Below are 11,276 nucleotides of genomic sequence, written 5' to 3' on the forward strand. Positions count from 1 at the left end.
CTGCAAAATCTCAATACCAGAGTTACCATAGCACACCCCGTGAAACCTACGTATAAAATATAATTGTACCAAAATCAATGGGACTAAACCTATATTATGAATTACCACAGGTATACAAAGACGTAATGAACGGAGCACCATTTGAAAGGCAATAAGAAAAATTTCTGAGAAAATTTTTTACGGTAATTGTTAATGATAAAATTTGATGTATGTATGAAATAAAACCTGGGAAAAGACATGTGCATATATGTATGATAAAAATGTATGTGTGTATATATATAAATGTGTGTGTGTGTGTGTGTGTATATATATATACATGTATACATACATTATATATATACATTACGTGGGTCGCGGTAGTCCAGTGGGTAGAGCGTTGGACTGCTGGCCGGAGGGTCTCGGGTTCGATTACCGGGCAAGGCACTCTGGGCACCTGCAGCTCCACCCAAGCTTAAGTGATTTTTCGGGTACCAGGTCTTCCTGGGCAACCATAACCGGCACAGGGAAAGGAACTGGCCCCCCTACTCTGATGTGTGAATTTCACATGCCATATAGGGCTTTGTACTGGGTGATCTCTACCATCACCTACTAAACTGACCTTCGGGTTGATTACTGAGTTTATGATATATATATATATATATATAATCTTCTTTGCATATGAATGCTCTAAATTTATATTTAATGACATCCTATATTGTTATTGTACAGCAATCCTTGGGCCAAATAAATTGCTACTACGATGTGAAGAATACGTTTTATGGGTACAGAGGATGGACTCTTTCAATGGCCAGAGACACAACAATTTCTTTAGAGGATCAGCATCTTCCTAAAGGAGTCTTTCACTCAAAATTCATGTCTGTGATTGGCTTGAATATTTGGAGGAAAAAATAACTTTGAAGAAAGCAGGCATTTTGCTGGTTTTGAAGGCTCATTGATAATACGATGGTGGCTCCCAAAGTGAGTAACAGTTTTGCTTACTACAGTTGACACTAGATAATATAAATCAAATCCACCTATACCAAACAGATTGATTCAATGAGTGAATGACTGTTCTAATGTAAAGAGAGCCTATTTATTCTTATTACTTTATTCTTTAAGTAAAGATGTTTTGTTTCAATTTACAATTGAGGGAGAAAATATTCGGGGAAAATGAAAAGAATACATATGAAAATATATGATGAAGACAATTGGCAAGTAAGTTTAGACATCTTAAGAGATATGATGTTGATGAAGCTAATTTAGTTGAAGCACACTTGATGGTGAGATGGAGAAGGTATTGAAGGAAATAAAATTGAATAAAGCTGTGAGGGTAGGTAATATTCCCATGGAACTTCAAAAGGATTCAGGAAAACATGGAAGGAGGATTTTTCAGGATTCATTAATAACCCATAAGAGGTTGATATTTGAATGGAAGATGTGGTTAGAGATGAATAATAATCATAGTATTGTAATTTCCTTCCCAAAAAGAGGGAACAGCAGTAGTATGAAAGGACCATCAGCTTGATTTTTAATGCATCAAAGGTTGTGTCTATTGAAGAGGATCAATGAAAGGATTTTAAGAGAGGACTGTATACTTGAAATATCTCAAAAACCCTACATTTAGATATATGGTGGATTCATCTCTTCAAATTGCATTCACCATGCTTCTTTTGCCTTATTAGGTTTCCGCTTCATTTATTATTCAACTCTTCCTACTTCTTCCTAATTTTGTATTTACATTCTCACATTGCCCTTTCTCCGCTATCTTCTTGTTCCTTCTCTCACTCTTATAATAACAATTACTACTCCTATTTTCTAAATCATCTCATCATTATCTTTGGTTTCTGTGTTCTTTTATTATTTTCTGTTCCTATAGGTTATTTTGTGACTTATGATAACTCTTTTTTGAGATTTCCCATCATTTTTCTAATGCGTCCATCTCCCTGTCCTCACTCATAAATTTTCCTTGGTCTCTGGTACCCTTTTCTTTTTGTTCCGGTAAGAGCTTCTATATTTAATATCCTCATCCATCTCCCCTGTTTTAATCACTTGAATCCGAGGTCATTCTTAATTCGGACTAAATTATTATCTGGGCCAGCATAGACTCCTGGTAAACTATATGAATAAATTGATATTAACAAATCTTTGCCTAACTATAATATAGCCTGGCTGATACAGTACCTCTCTGTATCCAGGTGCTTTCTCATGCAAGAGATTTTCCACCTACTATAGATCAATCTTTCACCTACGTATACATTCAATGGTGTTAGACCTGAACATTGACCAAGTTTGTTGGTTCAAATTTTACTTCTATTAATAATATTACATCGGTCTCTTGCTCTATGTTTATGACGCTTTTTTCTACTGTGTTGTTCAATATTATGCCATACCTTGCTGCCATCTTCTATTCCGCTGTATATTACTTTATAATTATATCTCTAGTAATCCCCGCTATATTTCCAGCTCACCTCACACAGGTCTAGAACAACTATATTTCGTCTCTCATTCTCTCGCTTTGTGTTTTTCAATTTCCTAGACCTCAACATCATCTTAACATTCCATGTTCCTATTCTCATTGGTTCAGTCCTCTTCTATGTGATGATAGCTGCTGCTGTTGAACATGCTGAGTAACAAATATAGCGTGGACTCACTGTCATCTGTCTCCTACCCTTCCACCGTTCTGGCATAGTTGATTGCCAAAAGCAATTATCATTGCTCACCCACTCAGCCCTAGGGGTTATCAGAATGCACCAGCCTATCCACCGCGTTAAGGTTGCGGTCCAAGGGTAGGGGACTAGCATATTTCTAGCAAATAAATGCAACAGACTTGGCTTTTCTGGAGGTCAGACATTATTGGGGTGATCTTAAGATATGCCAGAAAAGGTATGAGAATTATTTGGACACCATGGTTTTACTTTTTCACTGTAAATCAATCCGTCTCCAACAATTAAAAAGAAGAGAAGGAAAATTTTTAATTGTAGGATGAAGAAACGCGCAAAATGTGTAGATATATGGAAGTTTTAAGTTCTAGCGATTAAGCACTGGTTCAGCTGGAGAATTGGATGCAAAGTACATAATTTTAATTAACGATTAATATGAAATATTATTTATTTATGATGCAAATCCTTACAAGCACATGCCATTTAGGTATATTTTATTACATATACCGGACATTAATGTGATGTTTGTTATATCACAGTATGGTTTGTAGAATGGCAGTTAATGACAATGTTATCATATTTTAAAAGATTTACAATTGACCCACATCTAAGTTAGGGATTTTAGACTGTAGGGTATAGAGTGCAACGAGAGCATACGCTGAGAAATGGGAACTTTTAAAAAACTTTCTCAGGAATTCCAAATTTATTGTTATTAGCAAAATATCAGCATTACATTTAAATATTATTTTAGTTTTCATATTTTAAATTATAGTTTCTTCGTCATAACAGCCGGTGAGATGGTTGACTTGGGTTTATTATCACAGTTTGGCCAAATCTATTGCATCATGTCATGTATCTAATTGAATTACATTACAATGCCCTGTATAACTCAATTATCTGTGCTAAATTTCCTAAAGATTGGAAGGGTAGTGATTGCCTACACATTTTGATTTTCTTTAAATTCCAAATTTTTTAGTTTTTATTTTAATTGGATTTCAGCAGTGCTGAGGGAGAAATTTCAGTTTAATTGATGTTGTAACTCAATGTAAAAACGCTATTAATTAGTTCAATACTTTTGGAAATGTTAAAAAAATAATTTTCAAAGCTGGAAAATGTGGAGTTATATGTTTATTTTTAAAATGCCTAAATAGTTGTTAAGTGAATGAACCTAGAGTTTCAATGAAAAGATTTGAGTCACTGAAGTAAAAAAAATATATCTTTCTTCCAAATTTGGTGAAAATATACTTCAGTGATAATGGATTTCCACATAGTTAAGCATGAAAATGTCGAATATAAAAGGTTTGAGCTTGATCTAAGCGGCAATTTCTGCATTATTGAGAAACGGAAATGATCCAAATGATTTGAATTTTTAAGATTAATGTATTATTGAGAATTACGTACTGTACATATGTACTCAACGTCCGAATTACTACCCAGCAAACACCGGTTTTCACTGTCGCCATAATGTCCGGAGACTCAAGGGAGGATTTGTGCAGCGGTAACCACGTCCATCACTGTAGCAAGAGAATAAGCGTAGATTCGAAGCTTTCCAGTTGTGGCTGTGGAGAAGAATGGGAGCAAATACAATGAACGGAGAGAAAAATACGCGAAGAAGAGCCAGATTTGGAGGAAGTAGCAGGGAAGCGAAAAGTTGGTTGGGAGAAATTCAAAGAAGACAGACAAAGAGGCGTAAGGCATATTGAATGGAAATGTAATATGGAAGACTGTGATATAGAGGAGAGAATGTTGGATAAGGGAGCTGAAGGCAAAGGTTGGGGATTTTGGAAGGAAAGAAAGAATGTTGAACTGAAAAACGGATTATTGTATTATGAGATTATATAGGGTCGGCATTGAGTGTATCGGTAATCGATATTGTGTGTATTCTGGCAGATCAATCTTTTTTTGTCAATCGTTAACATATTTTCTGACATGGTTATTAAAGTTGATCGTTTTTTTTACGTATTATTACGAGGATATCCCCTTTTTTCCGTTTAAAAGTATATGCTACAGTTCCATGGTGGAGTAGATAAAGTGGAAGCGTTTAGAGCGTGGGTATGGTGAACTGAAAATGTTGTAGCCAATTAAAGAACAATTGTAAATATGAGGCCAGGATTATCGAAATTTTGTCGGAGATTGATTTAGCTTATATTATTTATGATAGTGATTTTTGTGATGATTGAAGTCCAATTCTTGGGGCTGTAGGGTTTCGGGAAGGATTACGATAGTGGAGAACAGTTAAAATCTACCTTTAAGAGATAGAAAACCTTGAGGTCTTCATTAAATTACACCAGACTACTTACGGCTTTTTTCAAAAGCCCTCATTTTTAAGGTTATGGGATCCCCAAATCTTACGTAACTATCATAAACAATAACAAAGGGGTACCTTTTCCTCAAAAAATTAAAAGTGTATTTAGATTGAATGATTACATGAATGGTTTATTTTTTATTTTAGTCGTGGGCAGCAGAATAAATGAAGTGAAATTTGACAAAAGCTTTGATCTGATTGTATCGAGGTGATACATTTCTGAATAATTCTATTGTGGCAGTTTCCCTCTTAAAAATTTGCTCCTTTCAATATTTGCAGAATGTGTTGATTGGTGATATATGTACGATTATTGGAATTCTTTCTTTTTAAACGATGACTGAACTAATTCAAGCCTTACTAAAGGCAACCCCACCTCTCACGTCTCAAGAGGAAACAATGAAAAGGCACACACCCTTCTCATCCCATAAGCCTTACGTAATTTTAGAACAGCTACCTATGTTGATGATGCATAGCGGAGTTGCTATACGTATGAACATGGTACGAATTTTCTGATTTTAGGATCTACTTTCATGACGGTATATCGAGTTTCACTTTTCTATCTCGACATCCCTTTTCCGTCGCAATGTTTTAGCATGATATTTCTTGGCGAATGGGATGAAGATTTAAGTCGGTATATCGCTTTGTCGCCCCTATAGGATGGAAAGGGGGACGTTTCCGCTCGAGACAGTCAACACCACGCGACGAATAGGTTAGGTTACCTCAACTTAATCTTTGGCTAGTGCCTGCTGTTCTTCTCAATCTTCGCTCGAGTGATTCGGTCCACAAGATAGAAATGAAGGCTCGCGTCTCTCTCTCTATCCTCTTTGGCGTGTTATTCCTTCAGCTTACTCTCTTCGTCAACCTATCCGGTCAATTTCCCTCCACCCATCAACCTTCCACCCTTCTCACCCACTACGAAGAAGGGACGCTACAAATGAGAGTGACTTGTTAATGGGACCACGAGGGATTGAAATTGGTCAGAGAAATTGATGGAGAAATTATTGTTCCTTCATGGTGCTGAGTTACGTTCGACTTCTTGCATCGAAGTCGCTTGGTTACAGCAAAAACACCCATCAGCGGTGTTCCCGTACTTTCTGCTACAACTTCGAGAGCTTATTCGCTCAGCGTGTAGGAGTAAAAATATCTCGAAATGTTTCGTTTCGATCACGGCATATCTGATACTTGCCATCGTAATGAATTAGATTTATAATATCAATTAGTTTGAGATCAATAATATCAATCAATAAGAATCTATCACATCATCAAAAATTTCAATTTCATTATTTACTCTTAGAGCCAGTATAAGCCAAACTACCAGGGCACAATTCTCGGAATTGTTGAGACCACGAAGAAATGATGCGCTAGAAGTCGATTTGGTGCTCGTTTCTCATAACTACAAGTAAACTCAATAGTCAGTGTAGTTGACTTACCTATGCAGAGCACAATGAATCTATTATACCAGAACGTAATTTAATAAAGTGTATTCGTAATATTTTGGATTTGCCAAATTTTGTGCTCAAAATTTTAATGTTAAGTTTTATTGTTTGTTCAGTGTGAAATGTATTTGGGGTAAAAGTTTCATTGGTTTACCGTCGGTGTTGCGACAGTCGTTGCGAGCCGAAACTTTCGATTCGCCTACGCTTGCTTATGATGATGTGAACGCTTTCTACAATGTTTATTCACAAAAATGAAAAAGAAAATATCGCATGGAGCTATGTCTGGATTGTAAAAAGGATGATAAGCTCTAATTTTGCGAAATAAGTATTAATGATTTGTAACGGGCTATGCGGAAACCACCGCGAACAAACACGTCAGTTGCCAGTATTTTGGTCACTAGATTCTTTGGAAATTCGTGGGAAACAGAATTGTTTCCAAGGGAAAGAAGTTGGCCCCACTGCCCTGTTAATGTTTTAATTACACAGTCTTTAAGGTGCGATTCCTATCCTCACACATCAAAATCAATCTCCGAGTTGTTAACTGTGGATTGAAGTGGACACACAACCAATGGAAAGGGTATTTATTTTCCCATAGTCCGAAACAGCTTAAAATGACAATACATGCATCGTTTTAACCACCGATCCCTCAAGACACGGAAATTTTCGTATTCAGTCTTGAGCTGAACCAAAATATAATGGCTTAATTGTGTACGTAACTCAATGGAGGGTCCCGGGTCATAATAAAGCTTTATTCTGTTCTGCTCTATCCGTCTGTCATCACTCTCCCGGAACACTCTCCAAACCCACCCACCTACCCCCCCTCTCGCTTCTTCCAAAACCCTCCAGACACTCCTCAAACCACCTCTCATTCCCTTACACGTCGTTAAAGTCCTTTGGAGCGAGATCGAAACTTTTGGGCTACCCGTTCCCTCCTCATTCCCATGCGTCTCCTCTCTCTTGAACTCTCACCTTTACCCTCTTATCCCTCCCCACTCTTCATCGCTCATCTAGCCCATCGTATCCCGTTATCCAATCCTCTCCACCCGCACCTCCCCACTGTATTCTCGTCCTGCACAAGTCTAGGGATATAGGAGTGGAGGGGGAGGACACGCGAGTGGGATCACACTCCTTACCCATACCCTTCCCATTAAACTTGAAGAAAAGAGGAGGAAATATTGTTTACTTGTCTCTATTCCGAGTCACTCCATAAAAAGATTATTTATGACTCGATTCATTCTGACAATTTTTGAGAAATTTCGGCTGTACCAGACGTCGTTACAATATTTCTGGACACAGAGTAAAATTTAGTCGCTAGAAAGGAATTTACGTGAGCCACCATGTTTACTGTTTACAATACTTAACCATTCTGTTACAGGAATAAAATTGAATGGCCTTAGAACAATATAAATTTGCCAAAGTTCACAAATGATGAAAAGGAAGCTTTGCATGCACTGCTTAAAGGTAAGGGGAATTCAGATGAAAGAACTTGAAAATACTTTAATACATAAGGCACGGAATTAAATTTTGCTTTGGATTTTTACCGTCATAGAGCAATACGAACACACGTAGTTTGTTTCAGGGAGGGTGTATGTAGACTTAATTAAAACCTTTTGGTTTCTATAGAATTTCTTCTAGAAACCTTTCTTTTTATGAATGTTATAATTGAAATTGTTGTCTTTCCCTGAATTAATTCTCGCTTTTCATCGTCTTATTATGTTTGTAGTGTGTTTCATGTTTTGGGTAAGGTGATTCCTCGCAATAAAATCTCACATGCATGATAAGAGCTTTGGGCACTCTCTCTCTCTACTTAAAGCAGAGCTGGGTTTCATTTTTTGATGTCGTTTTGCATTTTGCTTATTTCGTGCTACATTCAACAAAAGCGCGTAGTAAAGATTTCCCTTAGAGGTGCGTACGTTTCATTGTAATATGGTAAGGTTCTATTCAGTGTTTTCCTTATGATTTTGGGTCACAGGTTGAAGGTCTAAGTTATGGAGGAAGGGAATCGCCATATTTTCCTTTGTTTGAAGATCCCAAAAACTCTCAACTGCCAACTTGGGTTGGCATATTTATTTTTAGTACATTTCATTCGTTTGAAAATGTACCTGCTAATAAAGATACCCCTGTTGAATAGCAAAATTTTCTAATCCATACGAGACCATACAAATACAATGGGTACATTTTCTGTGCGTGCGTATTGGTATTAGCACCTGCTAATTAATATTAATTTAAAATCTCTAGTTTTAAAAATCTTCTGACTCTAAGAAAAAGTCTGAAATTGTTATTATTACCGAGCCAAAATGTCAAGTTAGATAGCTTTTTTATGCTGTAAGTGAGAAAAATCCAATAAAATAATATATAATTTTGTTTTACACTTGTCCCCACCTGAAAACATAATACCGCTTTGAATTTACGTATATGATCCAAATGAAAGCCGATTGCATATAAACACACGATTTCATATTAGAACATATATCTGAGGATAAATATTTTCCTGAAGTCTTCGCCAGAATTCACACGTAAATAGGGTTTCATATTTTTCCATAAATGAAATATCTATGCAGCTTTTATTTGTCTACGTTTGAAATTGTCACCATTCAGTGATAATGTGAACAATTTATTTATTAGCAGTGCTATTTAGGGTAAGAGAAAAAAAATCCTGAATGAAGTTAATGCGTCTTCTTCAGGGTTTTCCCTTAATGACGGCTGCGAAGTGTGACGTTGGGAATTGTTGAATTGTTTTGTCGCATTAGAATGGGGACGGAGCCCGGAAAGAGTGAAGAGTATGAGTTGCAGGAAGTGTGGCCTCACATGGAAAGAATTTATCGGCAAATGTCCGATTTTTAAAATGCTCATTTTTTACTCCAGTATGAAGATACATAGAAGTAGGATTTCCGTTAGTGCTCAGCACACTAAAAATTACTATGAAGTCTCCAAGTTGACATATTGCGTCTTTTTCAGGCAAAGCCTATTACGTTTACCATTTCTGCTAGTAGAAGGCGAAAAGTAAGAACTTGATCAATTTACAAAATTTCTAGATTTTCTCACAGTAATAAATTGTTATGAACTGATTTCATTTGTTACCCAACCGTATTTATTATTGACCGTCAATTAAATGAGTCATTGTTTTTTATTTTTTCAATACAATGAATGTTCTTATTTGCAAATTGTACATTTAACGCAGGTTTAATCCAGTATCTCGATTTTGTTACACGTTAAGGTCATCCTGAAAGTGAAGTAAATCTTACCGGAATGTCCAAAATCTTTCTAAAGAAACCCTAAAATAACCATGAAATGTTGTGAATTTAAGCGTATTGAAATTGATTCAGGATAATCAACAAATACCAAGAATACTTACCCACTCCATGTTGACTCTCGTCTCCCGCTTGGGACGAAGGCTCCCCCCCCTACATCTCCTGCTCCCCACCTCTTCATGCATCCCTCCCCCTCCTCTATCTTCCTCCCCCGCCTCTATCTCCCTCATCAGCGCCTCCTTTTCCTCAGCCTTATCTCCGTTTTAGAACAGTTTGCAAAACGTCTTTGGGAGTTCCCTCCTGGCTCCATCTCCCTCTCTCTCCCTCTCGCACACACACACACACATACTTCTCTAAAACTTTTCGTTGCGTTCGGGAGTGGGGGCGGAGGGGAGTGGGTGCTTTAGAGGCGGGCCGAAAGGAAGGAGTTTTGCCTTAAGGAAGTCGGGAAATTAGACTGGATGGAGGAGGAATAGGAGGGATGTGAAAGGGGTGGGGTTTGTGAAGGAGATTGTGCGGGGTTGCCATGGGGTGGGGATCAGGTGGGGGGGGTAACTGAGTGGAGGGAAACAAGCCAATAGGCAAGAGGGTGAAGAGTGGGGAGTCGCATGGAGGGTGTTTTCCGGGGGAGGGGCTGGACATGGAGGAAAAAAAATAAGGAAATGCGGTGGAATAAAATTGCGCAAAATATTACCACCCATTCATGGCCACTTACGAACCAATTCAGGCAGTAGGACACTGGCTAGGTAAGCGCAAAGTTTGCGTTTGCAAAGTCATACTATATTTACATGGTTTTTCCAAATTAAGTGGAATACGAAATCGTCTTTTTCGACTCCAAAGGCGTTGTCTACAACGACTTCGTGCTTCAGGAAAAGACAGTAAGTTTAACGTGGAAATCCTCAAACGGCTGCGGAAAAGAGTGCAAAGCGTTAGGAAGGAGATCTTTGGCAACTCGAGGCTGCATTACGAAAATGTGCTGTCTCACACCGCCTCCCTTGTGACCGAATATCTGGCCAATCACAAAGTGGAAACGCTGCCCCAGCCACCCTAAAACCCTGATGTGGTACCTCCGGGCTTCTCTAGTTCCCAAGGATAAAAAGAAACTTGAAAGGCAACCATTTTGGAACTCTGGATAACGCCATAAAGACCGTGATAAGGTGCCAGAACGAGGTTCCTGTCGACACCCTTCAGAAAACATACTGTGGCTGGCAAAGGCGCAGGTATCGGTGTGTCGGTGCACAAAGGTGCTATTTTGAAGAATTTTAGTTATTTGTCTTTGATCTGCAAAACATTTTTATCCCGCATTCATTCCACTTATTTTCGGGATTAGTCTTTTATACTTGTAGTGTGTATTTATCTTCTCTTATGAACGCCAACATTTCATCATGTGAAAATATGTGAACAGTAATGCACGTGTACCAGCATAATCTTGTCTACAAATCCGAAGTAATTAGGGGCTTTTATTCCAACCAAGTTTATTTCACGTATCTTCCAACTAATTTTACACCAGTCAATTTCAAAATACTGGAGAATTATTATCATTTAAGATGTGTATGTTGTGCTGGAAGCTTTTATCATATTATCAATTAGTTTTAGCTGTTATCTACCGACCAAGGTAGGTTCTTGATCGATCCTGGGGCTAATA

Source organism: Hetaerina americana, unplaced genomic scaffold (assembly GCF_022747635.1).
Source record: "Hetaerina americana unplaced genomic scaffold, ioHetAmer1.1.p SCAF_9, whole genome shotgun sequence".
Taxonomy (NCBI): domain Eukaryota; kingdom Metazoa; phylum Arthropoda; class Insecta; order Odonata; family Calopterygidae; genus Hetaerina; species Hetaerina americana.